The sequence below is a fragment of the Budorcas taxicolor genome, chromosome 20 (genome assembly GCF_023091745.1).
Source record: "Budorcas taxicolor isolate Tak-1 chromosome 20, Takin1.1, whole genome shotgun sequence".
Lineage (NCBI taxonomy): Eukaryota > Metazoa > Chordata > Mammalia > Artiodactyla > Bovidae > Budorcas > Budorcas taxicolor.
The window spans coordinates 65214404-65231376 of NC_068929.1; the positions used below are offsets into that span (position 1 = coordinate 65214404).

Consider the following 16973-nt stretch of genomic DNA (forward strand, 5'->3'; position numbering starts at 1 on the left):
CGAATAAGACAGTATACCTACTCATTCTGTCTTGTTCAGTTTTCCATATGGCAGAAATTGTTTTAGGGATGCATATGTGAAATGCCAAGTTATTTATCCGTGGAGTATATTTTAATGGAAATGCTTCTTTGCTAGTACATTTATAAACTCAGCCGGAGTAGCTACCTCCCCTTGATACCATCCATACAAACGGTCTGGTAGTGAACTTATCTTCCATTTTCGCTTGTGTGCAGGTCTTGGCAGGAGAGTTTGTCAAACATTTAGAAGTGAGAATAACCTACAGTGACAGAAATGCTTCCAAGAGATATAAATCTAATTGATAGAAGACCACTGGAGACACTTGTAGCCAAGCTTACCTTATTTGGCAGGAAAAAATATATATATTGCTTCTTCTTTCTTTTGCAATTTTAAGTAAGGTTCAACTAAATTATAGTTCTCTTTATAGATAGATAGATAGTGATGGGTACAGATATAGATAGAGATGACTTCTGTTGTGGTCCAGTGGTTAAGAATCTGCCTCCCAGTACAGGAGACACAGGAGATGTGGGTTCAATCCCCGGGTCAGGAAGATCCCCTGGAGGAGGAAATGGCAACCCACTCCAGTATTCTTGCCTGGAGAATCCCATAAACAGAGGAGCCAGGTGGGCTACAGTCCTTGGGGTCACAAACAGTCGGACATGACTGAGGCACTGAGCCCACACACGTGGATATAGATATTGATATCGGAAGCAGAGAGTTTTGTGACTTTTTCTTATAAATTGAGTACTGTTTTCATTCATTTGAATTTTAGTTGACTGTGGGTGAATGATTTTCTTAATATTATATATAACTGGGTTTTGTAGGCCACCAGAGTTTTCGTAAGCAATGTGATTTTTATCCCCAGGCCATTTTGAGAGATTCATGTGACACAGGCAAAAATGGGAAGCCGTGGTTCTGCTTTCAAATTGCCAACAGCATCTGTACGTTTGTTTGCTCATAATTGAGACCCAGCTCTGTAGTACTGATGATCCACATAGCCCACCCCGTTAAGCAGTCCATATTCTCCCTGTAAGCTTTCTGTATCCTCTAGTTTCCTAGCGGCTCCATGAATGAGGTTGTTCTCTGGTCTTCATAGCACCCTTAGACAGCTGCCATATACCAAGAGGCTGGAAGGAGGGTGTTGGCAGAGGCATGTGGTTTTCTATAATGCAGGTTAAAGGATAAAGTCATAAGTATATAGATAGACATATGTCACAGTAATACAGCCCAAGCAGGGACTCCACACACTGAAATTAATTGAGAAAGGCTCAACATGGAATCACCTTTGGGAACAGCCTGGACACATGTCCTGACTTGACCCCAGACTTCTTAAGGTCAAGTCTCTGGTGTGGAGCCTGGTCATCTCTCTGTCTCCAAAGCTCCACAGGCAGTTCTAACACCAGTCAGGGCAGAGATCCCGTTCACTCTACTGTGTTAGATAGCTCCCACTAAGCCAGCGATTTCCTCTTATGAACACATACTGCCCTTTTCATGCTTGCTGGGCCACTTTGCATTGAACCCTAAATGTTTATTTACTAAAGGGTGTTAGTATCTTCAGAGGACTTAGGTCAAGTGCCACTAAGGTTGTTCAAGGAGCCCATGAATTTAAAATACAGAAGCAGTGCTCACTTCTGCAATACGTGCACTAAAATTGAAATGATACAGAGAAGATTAGCTGGCCCTTGTGCAAGGATGACACACAAATTAGTGAAGAATTTCTTATTTTTGTAGGAGAAAACATGGTTACCAAAGGGGAAGTGGTGGAGGGATAAATGGGGAGTATGGGATTAGCAGTTGCATACTGCCATGTGTAAAATAGATAAACAATGAGGATTTACTGTGTAACAGAGGGAACTATAGTTGTCTTGTAATATCTTGTAATAACCTATAATGGAAAACAATTGAAAAAAGGAAAATATGTATAACAAAGTCACTTTGCTGTAGCCTGAAACTAACACAAATTGTGAATCAACTGTAATTCAATTTTAAAAAGAAACTTTAAAAGAAATTTAAGAGACTGATTGACCAACTGTAATGTATGGGTCTTATTAAAACAAAATGTAAAAAAACTAAAAACAATGAAACAATCAGGGACTTTGAAAAAAAATACAAACAAGTTAGAGAGGAAATGTCATTATTTTGAAATAAGGTGATGGCATCACTGACTGGATGGACAAGAGTTTGAACAAGCTCCAGGAGTTGGTGATGGACAGGGAAGCCTGGCTTGAGGCTGTCCATGGGGTCACAAAGAGTCGGACACTACCGAGCGACTGACCTGAACTGATATAAACTACATTAGATTCTACACCACATTAAATATAGGAGTAAAACTAAACTTTTCCCAGATTCATTTAAATTTGTTCTGCCTCTCACTGGTCAATATTTCTTTTCTTAAATTTTACTGGATTATAGTTGATTTACATACAGTATTGTGTTAGTTTCAGGTCTACAGCAAAGTGATCCACTTCTACATGTGTTCGTTCATTTTCAGATTCTTTTCTCATATAGGTTATCACAGAATATTGAGTTCCCTGTGTTACATAGTAGGCCCTTGTTAGTTATCTATCTTATATATAGTTAGTAGTGTGTGTATGTTAATCCCAAGCGCTTAATTTATCCCTCTCTCCCCACATTTCCCCTTTGATAACCATAAGTTTTTCAATATCTGTTAAGTCTGTTTTTCAGTATTTCTTTAGTAATAATCCAAGTTAGCTCAGTGACTGATATTCCCTGAGTGGTAACCATATTAAAGGCTTCATGCTAGGTGCTGTGATTGAAAGTGAAAGTGTTAGTCACTCAGTCGTGTCCCACTCTTTGCGACCCCAGGGACTGTAGCGCACCAGGCTCCCCTGTCTGTGCAATTCACCCAGCAAGAATACTGGAGTAGGTTACCGCTCCCTTCTCCAAGGAATCTTCCCAACCCAAGGATCAAACCTGGGTCTCCTGCCTTGCAAGCAGATTCTTTACGTCTGAGCCCCCGGGGAGGCTATGATTCAGAGATGGCATTTATTTAAATTCTCAAAAGAAGATTCACTAATAATATTGAGATGTGAAGGACTTATTCTCAGAGATAAAGTCTGTTGCTCAGACACCTAATTTTTTTTTTTTTTTTTTTAGTTCCACCAGTTTATTGCTCCCAACCCATCTCCCTCCACCCTCATGCAGGGCGCTCAGTCATGTAACCCCATGGACTGCAGCCCACCAGGCTCCTCTGTCCGTGGACTTTTTCAGGCAAGAATACTGAAGTGGGTTGCCATTTCCTTCTCCAAGGCACCTAATTTTGATTCCAGGATATTCTTAGCAAAGGCAGAATTGTGGAAGATAACCCAGTCCTAGCTCCATGGCCTAGGGTCCCCAGCCCAGGACCCAATCCTCAAGAGCTGGTGTGTCTAAGAACCCACACGATCACTTGTGCTGTGACCTTGGGCACCAACTTCTTTCTGCAGCCAGGAAACCGGCTCAACGGCAACTTGGTGGTGCAGTTGCCCTCCCATCGGTGAGCCCACCGTGAGCCCTGTCTGGCCAGGCAGTAGTGGCATTCCTCTCTGTGGTCCTGATGCATATCACCATCCCCAGCAGTCTCACATGTGGGCCAGTAGCAGTTCAATCTCTCCAGCCTTTGCTCTTCATTACATGGGTATTCTTTCTCCAAAGCCGAAAGACTGCTTAGTATGGTACCACCAAGCACAGTCAACCTCTAAAACAGCCACCACTGGCTTGCCTCGATATACCCAGCAACTGGCTTCAGATCAGACTGTGGGAGAAAATCTTTTCTACCAACTTGGGTCTTAGTGGTCAGGGGCAACGAGGGGGAATGCGAGTTAATCGACAATGGAGTCGCAGGAGAAAAGACAGTATCTATTCACATGCATGCAGGGTACTCAATAATGTGAGTAATTCACTGAACAACCAAGAGTAATGGTTTATATTTCAGCATAATAGTGGAAAGAAGGAGGAAACGGAGCTTCTGGGGGAATAAATGGAGGGTCTGACAGCTTCTGTAACGTGTATATAGGCAGTTTCTCATCGCCATGCTAATGGTCATTCTCCTTCTTGGCTGGAAGCTCCCCAGAGAGAGGATTGATGGCAGCTTCCTTCTCAAGAAAGAAGCTCTGTGATTAGTCAGATAAGGGGGGGTTCCAAAAGGCTTGTCTCTGAATCCCACATGCCTCCCGTTTAAAATAATCTTTATGTCATTCTGCTGTGTCCCTTTAATATTGCCGTAGTATTTGTTTAGGGAGCCGTACTTGTAGCTCCAGTTCCTATGTCCTTAATCCCATTTTCTCAGACCTTTCCACTTCATTCATTCCTCAGTCAAGCCTGTGGTGGGAGAGAGATGGTTTAGGTCTTGCCAGACCTCAAGCCAGGCTTCCCAGGTGGCACTAGTGGAAACCTGCCTGCCAGTTCAGGAGGCATGAGAGACGCGGGTTCATTCCCTGGGTTGGGAAGATCCCCTGGAGGAGGAAATGGCAACCCACGACAGTTTTCTTGCCTGGAGAATCCCATGGACAGAGGAACCTGGTGGGCTACAATCCATAGGGTCACAAAGAGTTGGACACGACTGAAGCAACTTAGCACACACGCACAGACGTCAAGCCAGCATTCATGTGACAGGTGGCAGCTCTGATGGTTCTCATCACTAAAGCTTCAGCCAGCCAAGTAGCTGTTAGAAAACCCATGCCTTCTCTCAAAAACCAATTCAAAGCTCTCAGTCTACTGATGAACCTTGGAGAGTACGTTAAAAGTAATACACCAAAAATAAACTATATGATGTGAAGGCAATGTCTCTACTTTTTGGATACATGTAAACACAGAACTAACTGGGACCACTTAGTGTGGGGCAAGGCTTCCCTAGTGGCTTAGTGGTAAAGACTCCACCTTCAATGCAGGGAGATGCAGAGGACGCGAGTTCGATCCCTGGGTCAGGAAGATCCCCTGGAGGAGGAAATGGCAACCCACTCCAGTATTCTTGCCTGGGAAATCCCATGGACAGAGGACCTGGCAGGCTACCGTCCATGGGGTCACAGAAGAGTCAGACAGGACTTAGTGACTAAACAGCAGAGTGGTGCAAATAGCTCTTTATGATAATATTCTTTTAATACAGAAAAATAAATGATGCCTCTCACAGAGACCCTGAATCATCTAGAAAACACTGAATTGTATATACTGTGTAGAAAGCCTACAACTTTTACAGACGTCACTCACATTTGTAAGCAGAGCCAGACCAAGGGTGAGTTTTCTTTCCAAGGGAGGAAATAGTGATTCAGAGGATAGGAGGTGGGCCTGAGAGTTGATACATGTGGGCTGGAACCATGAGATGGGGTTTTGCAGGGGACCCCTGATGAAGGTAACTGGAAATGTGTTTCTTGCCCTTGGTAGCTCTGATATTGCCTTTTAGTATCTTTTTCTGTTGATGACCTTTTCAAATTTATTTTTAATTTTATATTGGCATATAGTTGATTTACAATGTTGCATTAGTTTCAGAGGTACAGCAAAGTGGTTTAGTTATGCATATATCCATTCTCTTTCAGATCCTTTATCCATATAGGTTATTATAGAATACTGAGTAGAGCTCCCCGTGCTGTGCAGTAGGTCCTTGTTGCTTATCAATTGTGTACATAGGTGTGTGTATATGTTCATCACAACCTCATAATTTATTCTCCCCCGCCCCCGCCACCTTTTGCCTTTGGTAACCATAAGTTTGTTTTCTAAGTCTCTGAGTCTGTTTTTGTGTTGTAAATCAGTTCATTTATGTCGTTTTTTAGATTCCACATCTAAGTGGCTTCGTGTGATGTTTGTCTTTCTCTAGCTGACTTGCTTCTCCTTGCTGACCTTTTATTTCTGGCTCAGTGATCGGAGGTGTTATTGTTCACTTTCTCGCTTAAATCACTTGGGCAGGTTACTTCCCCTTCTCTGTGTCTTTGATTCTTCGTGTTTGAAATGGAGATAAACACAGTGTCGATCTCATAGGACAGTCGTGAGACATAAAGACGTAAAGAGTACTCGGAACCATACGTGAGACCCTGAACTAAACATTAGTTAACTGAGTTATCACCAGTCTCATGCCTCATGGCAACAGCAGCACCACTAGTTCTAACTAGTATTAGCTCTAGTAGAGTGTCTGACTTGCTTTTGCACCTGCGTGGGTTTCCCCCAGTCCAATGGAGGCTTCTAGGAGAAGGCGATGGCACCCTACTCCAGTACTTTTGCCTGGAAAATCCCATGGATGGAGAAGCCTGGTGGGCTGCAGTCCATGGGGTCGCTAGGAGTCGGACACGACTGAGCGACTTCACTTCTACTTTTCACTTTCATGCATTGGAGAAGGAAGTGACAGCCCACTCCAGTGTTCTTGCCTGGAGAATCCCAGGGACGGGGGAGCCTGGTGGGCTGCTGTCTATGGGGTCGCACAGAATCGGACACAACTGAAGCAACTTAGCAGCAGCAGAAGCAGCGGGCAATGGTTATTCAGTGCGTCTGTTCTATGAGAAACAGGTTAAAAGTTCTCAGTTTAAAGCTGTCTCAGGCCTATTGCAATGAGGCCTTTTTTTCCAAAGCCCACTTTTCACTTTATTGTAGACACAAATCTTTTTTTATGCAGATGCTTACAATTTTTTCCCAGTGAAAAACGTACTCCTTTCACGAAGACTTTCTATTGTGCCATCATATCTCTATTCTCCCAAGGCGCCCACTGGCAAATAATGGGACACTGAGGGAAAGCATTGGCGATGAAAAACTGGAAACGACCCAAGGAGCTGGAATCCCTGGTACCTACGATTATATTCACCTGCACATGTGTAGAGCTTGATAAAAAGAAAGAACCTGTTTTGTTATTCATTAATTTTAAGAGGAAAGAATGCCAAGAACTCTAAGGCTTAATGACCAAAACAAGCATGCCTGAAACAGATTCAGACACATGAGTGCAAAGGGGCAGACCAAATGCGTTTTGTGACCCGGTACCTGTGGCACAGCTGGTAAAGAATCCGCCTGCAATGTGAGAGACCTGGGTTCGATCCTTGGGTCAGGAAGATCCCCTAGAGAAGGGAAAGGCTACCCATGCCAGTATTCTGGCCTGGAGAGTTCCATGGACTGTATAGTCCGTGGGGTCGCAAAGAATCGGACACGACTGAGCGGCTTTCACTCACTCACTTGCTCACACCCTCCAAGGGATCCATCCGCGTCTCTTTGATATGCCGCTGTCCGCAGTCCATGGGGTCGCAAAGAGTCAGACACGACTGAGCGACTTCCCTTTCACTTTTCACTTTCATGCATTGGAGAAGGAAATGGCAACCCACTCCAGTGTTCTTTCCTGGAGAATCCCAGGGACGGGGGAGCCTGGTGGGCTGCTGTCTATGGGGTCACACAGAGTCGGACAGGACTGAAGCGACTTAGCAGCAGCAGCAGCGTACCATCTTTGTAGTGCAACCAAAAGGACCATCTCATGGTGTCTCCAGTGAACCACAAAAAATCACAGGTAAAATGCACATTTTTAGGCAAATCCTTTGAGATGAGGATTCCCTGGATGGATCTGACTGCATTTTCCAGGGTAGTTGAATTCCTTCTTTGGTATTGAATCTGCTCTGCTTTACACCAAAGAGCTCAGCCTCCTCCTACAGACGCTGAAATTCATCTATTTCATTCACGGCACCATTTAAGCTTTTTCTTTTCCTCTGATACTTCTTTGATAAGCTTGCCTCCACTTACAAAACCATCAAAGCCTGGAAAGAAATTATTTGACAAGAAAAAAAGAAAAGCACCTTTAGTGTAAGTTTCAAATGAGACCAAATCGAGGAGCCGTATGAGGTGGAGCTGGCTTGGCAGTGAGCATTCCAGCCAGTTGCGCGTCACCGTTTTCCTGTTCTAACTTCTCTTTGAAGCTTTTGGATGACTGTGTACATCCAGTCATATCGTTAAGAAGCTGATTGAATCTAAAACCAAACTGCTGTCCTACTTGTGTCTTGTGTAGTCTCAACTCATGGGGGGAAAAAAAGTGCTACAGGCACAGACCAAAAGTAACACTTTGTTAATGAAAATATACAAAACTTAAGTGTTATATCAAAGAAGGCAATGGCACCGCACTCCAGTACTCTTGCCTGGAAAATCCCATGGATGGAGGAGCCTGGTAGGCTGCAGTCCACGCTAAGGGTCGGACACGACTGAGCGACTTCCCTTTCACTTTTCACTTTCATGCATTGGAGAAGGAAATGGCAACCCACTCCAGTGTTCTTGCCTGGAGAATCCCAGGGACGGGGGAGCCTGGTGGGCTGCCATCTATGGGGTTGCACAGAGTCGGACACGACTGAAGCGACTTAGCAGCAGCAGCAAGTGTTATATAATATTGATCATTTTTACAACATACCTAATGAAGGCAAAGGGCAAATGGCGTCCGAGGCTGGTTCCCCCAATCTCATTAGAACAGCTGTTACTGAAACCAGGCTGTTTCCTGCTCACTTTGGCAAAGGATAGCACCACTCAGTGGAGCTTTGTCAGTGCCTCAGGAGGGTGAGGTGACATCAGGTCTTCTGGAAGCTTGTTTTTCTTCACTTTTTATTTTATATTGGGATATAGCCAGTTAACAATGTTGTGACAGTTTCAGGTGAACAGCGAAGGGACTCAGCCATACATGTATCCATTCTCCCCTAAACTCCCTTCCCATCCAGGCTGCCACACAGCACTGAGCAGAGTTCCCTGTGCTACACACTAGGTCCTTGTTGATTACCCATTTTCAGTATAGCAGTGTGTCCATGTCCATCCCAAACTCCCTCACTATCCCTTCCCCCATCCTTCCCCTTGGCAACCATATGATTGTTCCCTAAGTCTATGAGACTCTTTCTGTTTTGTAAGTAGCTTCATTTGTATCATTTCTTTTTAGATTCCATGAGTAAGGGATATCATATGCTATTTCTCCTTCTCTGTCTGACTTGTTTCACTCAGTATGGCACTCTCTAGAAGTTTGCAGCTTCCCATGTGGCACTAGTAAAGAACCAGCCTGTCAATGCAGGAAACATAAGAGAGGCGAATTCCATCCACGGGTCAGGAAGATCCCCTGGAGGAGGATATGGCTTAGGTAGTCCCATGGGCAGAGGAGCCTAGCAGCCTATACCCCATGGGTCTGCAAGAGTCAGACACGACTTAATGGCTGAACAACAAAGCCAAGAAAAATCTCAGACTAGTGATAAATGTTGAATGAACAAATAACTAGTGTCATGCTTTAAGTTCACAGGGCTTATACATTACAGAATCTGTAGCTACCAAAAAAAAAATCATTCTATAAGAGCAGAGAGGAATGTCTCAGTTCTCATTAAAAAAATCTCTTGTCATCTTGATTTCCTAATGTTAGAACATTTGCATATACCCTACAGACTTATTTATTAGTGTTAAAGGTCTGTATTTTCGATTTCTCACTTTTTTCCCCACTAGAAGTAGGCATGCCAGGAGAAGTTTCAAATGCATGGATCGAACCCGTGATTCCCCGTGTGGCTGAAGCTCCTGTCCATCAAGGCCCAGGTTCTGGTCCATTCGCCGGCACTCCCTACCATGATGAGTGAAGTCAACCATGGAGTTAGTTGTGTGTCCGCCTTTCACACGCTCCTTGTCCTGGCCAGGTTGTAGTATGGGCGATTGCTTGTCTCCCGTCCAGAATGCTCTTCAATTTCAGTTCACTCTTTTATCTTTCTGCATGTTCCACGTCCATCCTAGAGATGGTAGCATATTTTAATAAAGAACCTCCTTGAGACCCTTGGGAAGGAGAGCTGCCAGCCCACCTGGAGGTTTGCCTAAGAATGCACACCTGCTCACGCTGGTGGAGTGGGTGATCTAGAAATGAGCGAAGACTAACCAAATGAGAAAAGCAAAGGCTGTCTGTCCTAAGCATCTTGCAGGAGGGGAGTCAGCCACCATAACTTGTGTTTGGCCAAGACTCATAGGCAGGCAGGGTAGTTGGAAAGCTTCATAGTGGAGAAAAGGGGAGACTTCAAGCAGCCCCGGTGAGAGGTTGCTGGCCTGAGGAAGCTGGAGGAGGGCCAAGGAGAAGTGGATCATCCCGTGTGATTAATGAGGGGAGCTTGCTTGACTTTCTCTGGCTGGATTTCAGCTGGTCCCCAAGTTGACTCTTGTGTGACCCCATAGACTGTAGCCCGCCAGGCTCCTCTGTCCATGGGATTTTCCAGACAAGTATACTGGAGTGGGTTGCTATTTCCACCTCGAGGGGAATCTTCCCAACCCAGGGGTTGAAACCGCATCTCTTATGTTTCCTGCATTGGCAGGCAGATTCTTTACCACTGCGCCACCTGGGAAGCTCAAGCTGCCCGTTATTAATCAAGTACTAGCCATTTGAGGACAGTTGTTCCAGAAGTGACTGTTTAGCTTTCCAGATTTGCACGAGAGATAACGTGACTTTCCTGTAAGTTCACCTTAGAGCAGGCTGGCTTCCTGAGTTTACTCTATAAAAGGCTGTTTTCCTGGACAGGTTGGTTCAGGTTGTGGATCAAAGTTCTGCTTTAACATGTGGTCTGACCACTGTCCATTTGTACATTCCGTCTCTATGTGGGTATATATGTGAAACTTGTAACAAAGCTCTGATTTTAAGTGTTATTTTAAAATTGCATTTTAGTTACAGTTGAAATAAAACTAAACATAACCAGGTGATTTGGAGTAAATTATCTGCCATAGATTTTTTTTTTTTTCTCCCTTCTCTATCAAGAGCTAGCCCAGTCTGTAGCAGTGGGCACCAATTGTGCAGAAAATATAGGAACCAAGGTGTTGGGTGCATGTGTGTGCTCAGTCATGCCTGACTCTTTAGGACCGACCCCCCCCCCCCCAAGAATACAGCCCACCATGCTCCTCTGTCCATGGAGTTTTTCAGGTAAGAATACTGGAGTGGGTTGCTGCTTCCTACTCCAGGGGATCTTCCTGACCCAGGGATTGAACCTGCCTCTCCTCTGTCTTCTGTATTGGCAAGCGGGTTCTTTACCACTGAGTCACCTGAGGAGCCCAGAGTGTTAGCCCACAGGAAAGAGCGAGCATAATTTGCTGTCTCTGTGGATCTGTTTTCCACTGGGACCTGAGCTGATGGATACCCCTGAGTATGGTTTCTGGCAAAAAAAGTATTCATGAATTCTTGGTCTTAAGGTCTGCTGCTGCTGCTGCTGCTGCTGCTGCTAAGTCACTTCAGTTGTGTCCGACGCTGTGCGACCCCATAGACAGCAGCCCACCAGGCTCCGCTGCCCTTGGGATTCTCCAGGCAAGAACACTGGAGTGGGTTGCCATTTCCTTCTCCATAGGGACCAGCAGACCTCGGTGAAGAAAGAGGAAATAAATATATGAAAGAAGAAAGAAATACATCAGAGTTTGGTAGAGAGGGAAGGAAAAAGAGCATTCAGTTAGAGCTCCACAGACTAATAACACATACACAATTCTATTGTCTAAACCACTTAAAAAACAAATTGCTAAGAAGAGATTATTGAAAAGGTGCTTTATTGAAGTCATTAGATTCTTTCATTGAACATTTGTTGGACCCCATTATGTGCCTGACACTGGAAATATCTCCACAATTATTTGTTAACTGCAGTCTGTAATCACACAGGGGAAAACACTGTATATTTTCACTAAGACTCAATAGCTACGGCCGACAAATTTAATATTTAAATGAAATGACCAACTTCTAGGAGAGATACACAGTGAGATAATCCTTGCTTAAGGAAAAAGCACTCTTTATGTTCCTTTTGCACAGTAATTGGTCTTGAAACCAATTATTCATTGAACACATACGTGCCCAAGGGACTGTCTGGAAAATGGCAAGTATTTCCAGACTTGAGGGAATTTGAGGCAGCCTTGTGGATAAGGGATGGACGCGTACATCAGCATTCCATTGCATGCGTGTGGCTCAGTCACTTTCGTCGTGTCCGACCCTATGGGGGTCGCCAGGCTGCTCTGTCCATTGGATTCTCCAGGCGAGAATACTGGAGTGGGTTGCCATGCCCTCCTCCAGGGGATCTTCCTGACCTGGGAATTGAACCGGCATCTGCCAGCGTCTCCTCCATTGCCAGTGGATTCTTAACCCACTGAGCCATGTGGGAAGCCCCAGCCTTGCATTGGTAGATGGCGAATGTGCCTCATGCGTGAAAAAAACTCAAGGGCTCCCTGGGGTCTTCTTGGGGAGGGTGCTATTTCCCTGCGGCTGGTGAGCAAGGGAGTTATCATAACACATTTGACAAGTCTTAACATTTCTATCTGTCAGATTGAAAGTTAGTACACCGTCCATGCCAATGCATGTTTAGACATTTATTTTTCTTATATTACACTCCGGAGACAAGTGAGAAAGGAAGTTTGACAAGCAATTTGTGTTATGTCAGTTACACCAAATCACAGCCCATGTCTGCCCCTCTAATCACACAAAGCCCATGAGGCATGAAGTTCCAGGGGCTCATGAGGTTACCGAGAAGTATGGAAAAGACACAAGGAGACGTTAGCAAACAGAATCTTCTCATCAGTAACTTGCTATGACTGTCCCGTGATGTTTAGAAAGTGACTCACCTTCACCCTTCTCTAGGGTTTCCCTGGTGTGTGCTAAGTCGCTTCAGTCATATCTGATTCCTTGCAACCCCATGGGCTCTAGCCCGCCAGGCTCCTCTGTCCATGGGGATTCTCCAGGCAAGAATACTGGAGTGGGTTGCCATTTCCTCCTCCAGGGGATCTTCCCAACTCAGGGATGGAACCCACATCTTCTGCGGCTCCTGCATAGCTGGTGGATTTTTTACCTCTGAGCCCATGGGGAAGCCTGGTTACCTGGTGTTATAAGGTAAATGTTTGTGTCCCCCCTCCAGAATCCATCCAGTGAAGCCTTCACCCCCAGTTTGACTGTATGCAGAGATGGGACCATTAGGAAGTGATTATGCTTGGATGAGATCACGAGGGTGAGGCCCCCCTGATGGGATTAGTGCCCTTATAAGGAGAAGATGCACAAAACCGGGGAAAGGCCATGTGATCACACAGAGAAAAGTGCTGTCTATAGACCTGGAATGCCAGGAGCCCTCCTACCAGCACCTTGATCTTGGACTGCCCCTCTTCAGCTAAGCTGCCCAGTCTGTATTATTATGTCACACAGCAGCCCAAGATGATTGATGAAGATCTGTTTCTCCTGAGTCTCTGGAGCAGTGACTCTCAACAAGGCGCCATGCTGCACCCGCACCCGCCCCCCCCCCGCCCCACTCCCACTGCAGGCGATATTTGGCCAAATCTGAAGATGCTTTTTGTCAGTATAGTGGGTTTGCTCCTGGCATCTAGTATGTATAGGCCAGGGGTACTGCTGGCCATCCAGCATATAGGACATTCCCCCCAACCCCCACCCCCAACCATGGTATAGCATGATGCAGCCGGTCATGTATGGATGTGAGAGTTGGACTGTAAAGAAAGCTGAGCACCGAAGAATTGATGCTTTTGAACTGTGGTGTTGGAGAAGACTCTTGAGAGTCCCTTGGACTGCAAGGAGATCCAACCAGTCCATCCTAATGGAGATCAGTCCCAGGTGTTCACTGGAAGGACTGATGTTGAAGCTGAAACTCCAATACTTTGGCCACCTGATACAAAGAGCTGACTCATTGGAAAAGACCCTTGATGCTGGGAAAGATTGAAGGGAGGAGGAGAAGGGGATGACGAGGATGAGATGGTTGGATGGCATCACCGACTCAATGGACGTGAGTTTGAGTAAACCCCAGGAGTTGATGGACAGGGAGGCCTGGCGTGCTGCGGTTCATGGGGTCGCAAAGAGTCAGACATAACTGAACTGAACTGAACTGAACTGAATGGAGCCCCAAAGAGCCATAATGCTAAAACTGGGGGAAATGACTCTACACTTGGTACAGACATCTCCCCAAAAGCCCTGCCAAACCCCACTTCTCCTCAACAGCATTGTTAACTCCTATCTCTGTCTGATATTTCCAGAAACCACCCTGACTAGGTGGTTTGACTGGGAAGCCCTTCAAAGCCCTGCTTGTGAGGCCAGATGACTTGAGCTGGAAACAGCAGGTGTGGACCCTGCAAGTGGTCAAGCTGTACCCCCTCACCCTTGCTTGAGTCAGCACACCATCCTCTCCCTGTGGGCTCACCCCAGGGCACGGGGGAAGTTCCAGCAGCTCACATGTGTATGATGGGCATCCCTGGGGTGGCTGCTGGCACCAAGAGGGAATGCTCCTAAAACCCTCCTGTGACCAGTTCTCTTCAAACCATTTCTCTTGCTCTGCTTAGACACTTGTGGTTTCCCGGGCAACTCAACACATTACCAAAAAATAGATGCCTGCAAGATTTTGATGGTAAAAATAAAACAACATTACGTTAAATTTGGGACTAGCATTCGAGATCATTCAAAGCTCTGAAAGCAACTCCCTTCACTTGGAGAAGAGCGTGTGCTTCAGTGTTAAGTCCTATTTGGGGCTGCCTTACTGGCATTTGCATTGGTTGGGGTTGAACAGGTTGTGCTTTGCTCTTGGCTCCTGTTTAGATGCAGGGGTTAGGTGGTATGTCATTTGGCGCAGTGTTTGTGGAATGCCTACCTCAATCCAGGCCAGTCCCAGGTACCAGGAGCTCAGGTGATAAGGTCCTCAAGGAGGTTACTGAGGTGAACAGACCCTTGCATTCTATAAGAGGTAGGCTTGGATTGGAGAGGGCAGGGGAGCTGAAGCATCTTTGAGAGAGGAGGATGCCGGAGCAACCTCCTGAACTATGTGACCCCCGAGCTGAGCCTGGACAAGTCAGAGGTAACCAGACAAAGGGACAAACCACAGAGGAAAAACACCAGGAACAACAGGAGTTACGCCCCAGAGACTCGACTCCTGTGCAGTATTCACAGAATTACAAGAGGGTCACCTGGAGGGAGGAGAGAGCTCCCACGACCTGCAGGGGTTCTGACGGCCAGGCCCAGATGAGTGTGTGTTCCATCTGGTAAGGGAGGGGGTGCCACAGATGTGGTCAGAGGCACAGTGACACACACGGGCGCGTGCTCCCAGTTAATTCTAAGAAGAAGAAGAAGTGAAGTCGCTCAGTCATGTCTGACTCTTTGCAACCCCATGGACTGGCTTCCTATCCATGGGATTTTCCAGGCAAGAATACTGGCGTGGGTTGCCATTTCCTTCTCCAGGGGATCTTCCCAACCCAGGGATCGAACCTGGGTCTCCCACACTGCAGGCAGACTCTTGACCGTCCGAGCCACCATTTGCAACCCCTGGTCCATACAGTCCATGGAATTCTCCAGGCCAGAACACTAGAGTGGGTAACCTTTCTCTTCTCCAGGGGATCTTCCCAACCCAGGGATCGAACCAGGTCTCCTGCATTGAGGGCAGATATTTTGCCAGCTGAGCCACAAGGGAAGCCCAAGAATACTGGAGTGGGTACCCTATCCCTTCTCCACTGGATCTATCCAACCCAGGAATCAAACTGGGATGTCCTGCATTGCAGGTGGATTCTTTACCAACTGAGCTATCAGGGAGGCCCCCCGGTTAATTCTACCAGGATGAAAATCAGACTGATTTGCATTTATTGAGGCATATTCAGACCTCTTCCACAGGATCGAGCAATCAGATAGATTTGATTTTCCTGTTTTTATTGTCCTCCCAATGACCGCAGTCACAGTATTGACATATGCTTCCTGTCCTTCTAACTCTACATGCCTCCATCCCTCCCTTGGGTAGATGAGAAGCCCCTTGGTTGTTAGTGGCCTGGCTGTAAACCCAGAGCCTGGCATAATGCCTTTTATATGGGGGGAAAACAGGAAGCGCTTATTATGTCTTGCCGTTGGTAGGGAAGTGAAGATGATGTGACTGGTTTCCTGCATCCTTCAGAATCAGTGTCCTGGCCGCCCCATGTGCATCACCTCCCTGGATGGGTGAAGGTGCGCCTTGCAGTTTCCTCTGCTTCCCTGTAGCGTGCAGAGCTCAGTCTTTCACTTCCAAGGTAGACACCCTTTACCATCACTCACTTCCCGGAGAGAGCCATGACCTTCTACTCAGAGGTATTCTCTCGAATGAAATCTATTAACACTCCTGAAATTCACGCGGACAGAATTTGAGCTTGACTTTCTGTTCTCGGTCACGTGAGAGAGTATCCCCAGGAAGACACCTGGGCTTTCTGCTGCTGTTCAGGACCTTCTAGAGAAATCGGTCTGGAGCTCATCCTCGCGTCCTGAGCCAGGCCTGTGTACCGTTGACTCCGGGGAATGCAGAGCCAATTTTCCTTCTCACAGAGTAGGACGAAGCAGAATCCAGGGGTAAGGACAGTGATGATCACAGCCGGTGTCGTGGCCGAACCATCATTTTTATTTAGGTACCTTAATTTGATTTTGCTTGTCTCCTACTCTAATCTTGGGGACCTGGAAGGTGGGGAGGTCCTTCAAGATTTCTAAGTGCACTAAAAGTCAAATTGCACACTGCAGAGGATCACATACAACAGAGGATATGTGAATATTTGTCAAATAAAATGCGATAGCTAACTGTTACCTGTGGTCTCTTCATCAAAGGAGCTGCTCTAAACCTGAGCCTAAATCCAAATGAATGTTTCCCAGTGTATTCGTTTCCTTTGGCTGCTCTAAGAAAGTACCACTCACTGGGTGGATCGAACCACAGATATTACTGTCTCAGGGTTCTGGAGGTGAGAAGGTATTGGTAGGCAGGGCTGTTTCCTTCTGAGGCTGGGCTGGAGAATCGGTCTCAGGCCTCTCCCCCAGTTTCTGGTATATTCTGGCCCTCTTCTGAGTTCCTTGAATTGTAGAAGCATCACCTTGATCTCTGCCTTCATCTTTACATGGTGTTCTCCCTGCATATGGACTTTCCAGGTGGCACTAGTGGTAAAGAACCCACCTGCCAATGCAAGAAACATAAGAGACGTGGGTTCAATCCCTAGGTCGGGAAGATCCCCTGGAGGAGGGCATAGCACCCCCCTCTAGTATTCTTGCCTGGAGAATCCCCACG

General features: G+C 46.2%; 1 protein-coding gene and 1 non-coding gene across 2 annotated transcripts in view; both read left to right on the forward strand.

Annotated features, from left to right (window-relative positions):
• Nucleotides 1-16973, forward strand: part of CTNND2 (catenin delta 2) — a 932875-nt gene that overhangs the window by 839081 nt on the left and 76821 nt on the right. The window lies entirely within an intron of this gene.
• Nucleotides 1640-1745, forward strand: LOC128066292 (U6 spliceosomal RNA). The gene has a single exon (XR_008201198.1). It is a non-coding gene; the product is annotated as a U6 spliceosomal RNA (small nuclear RNA).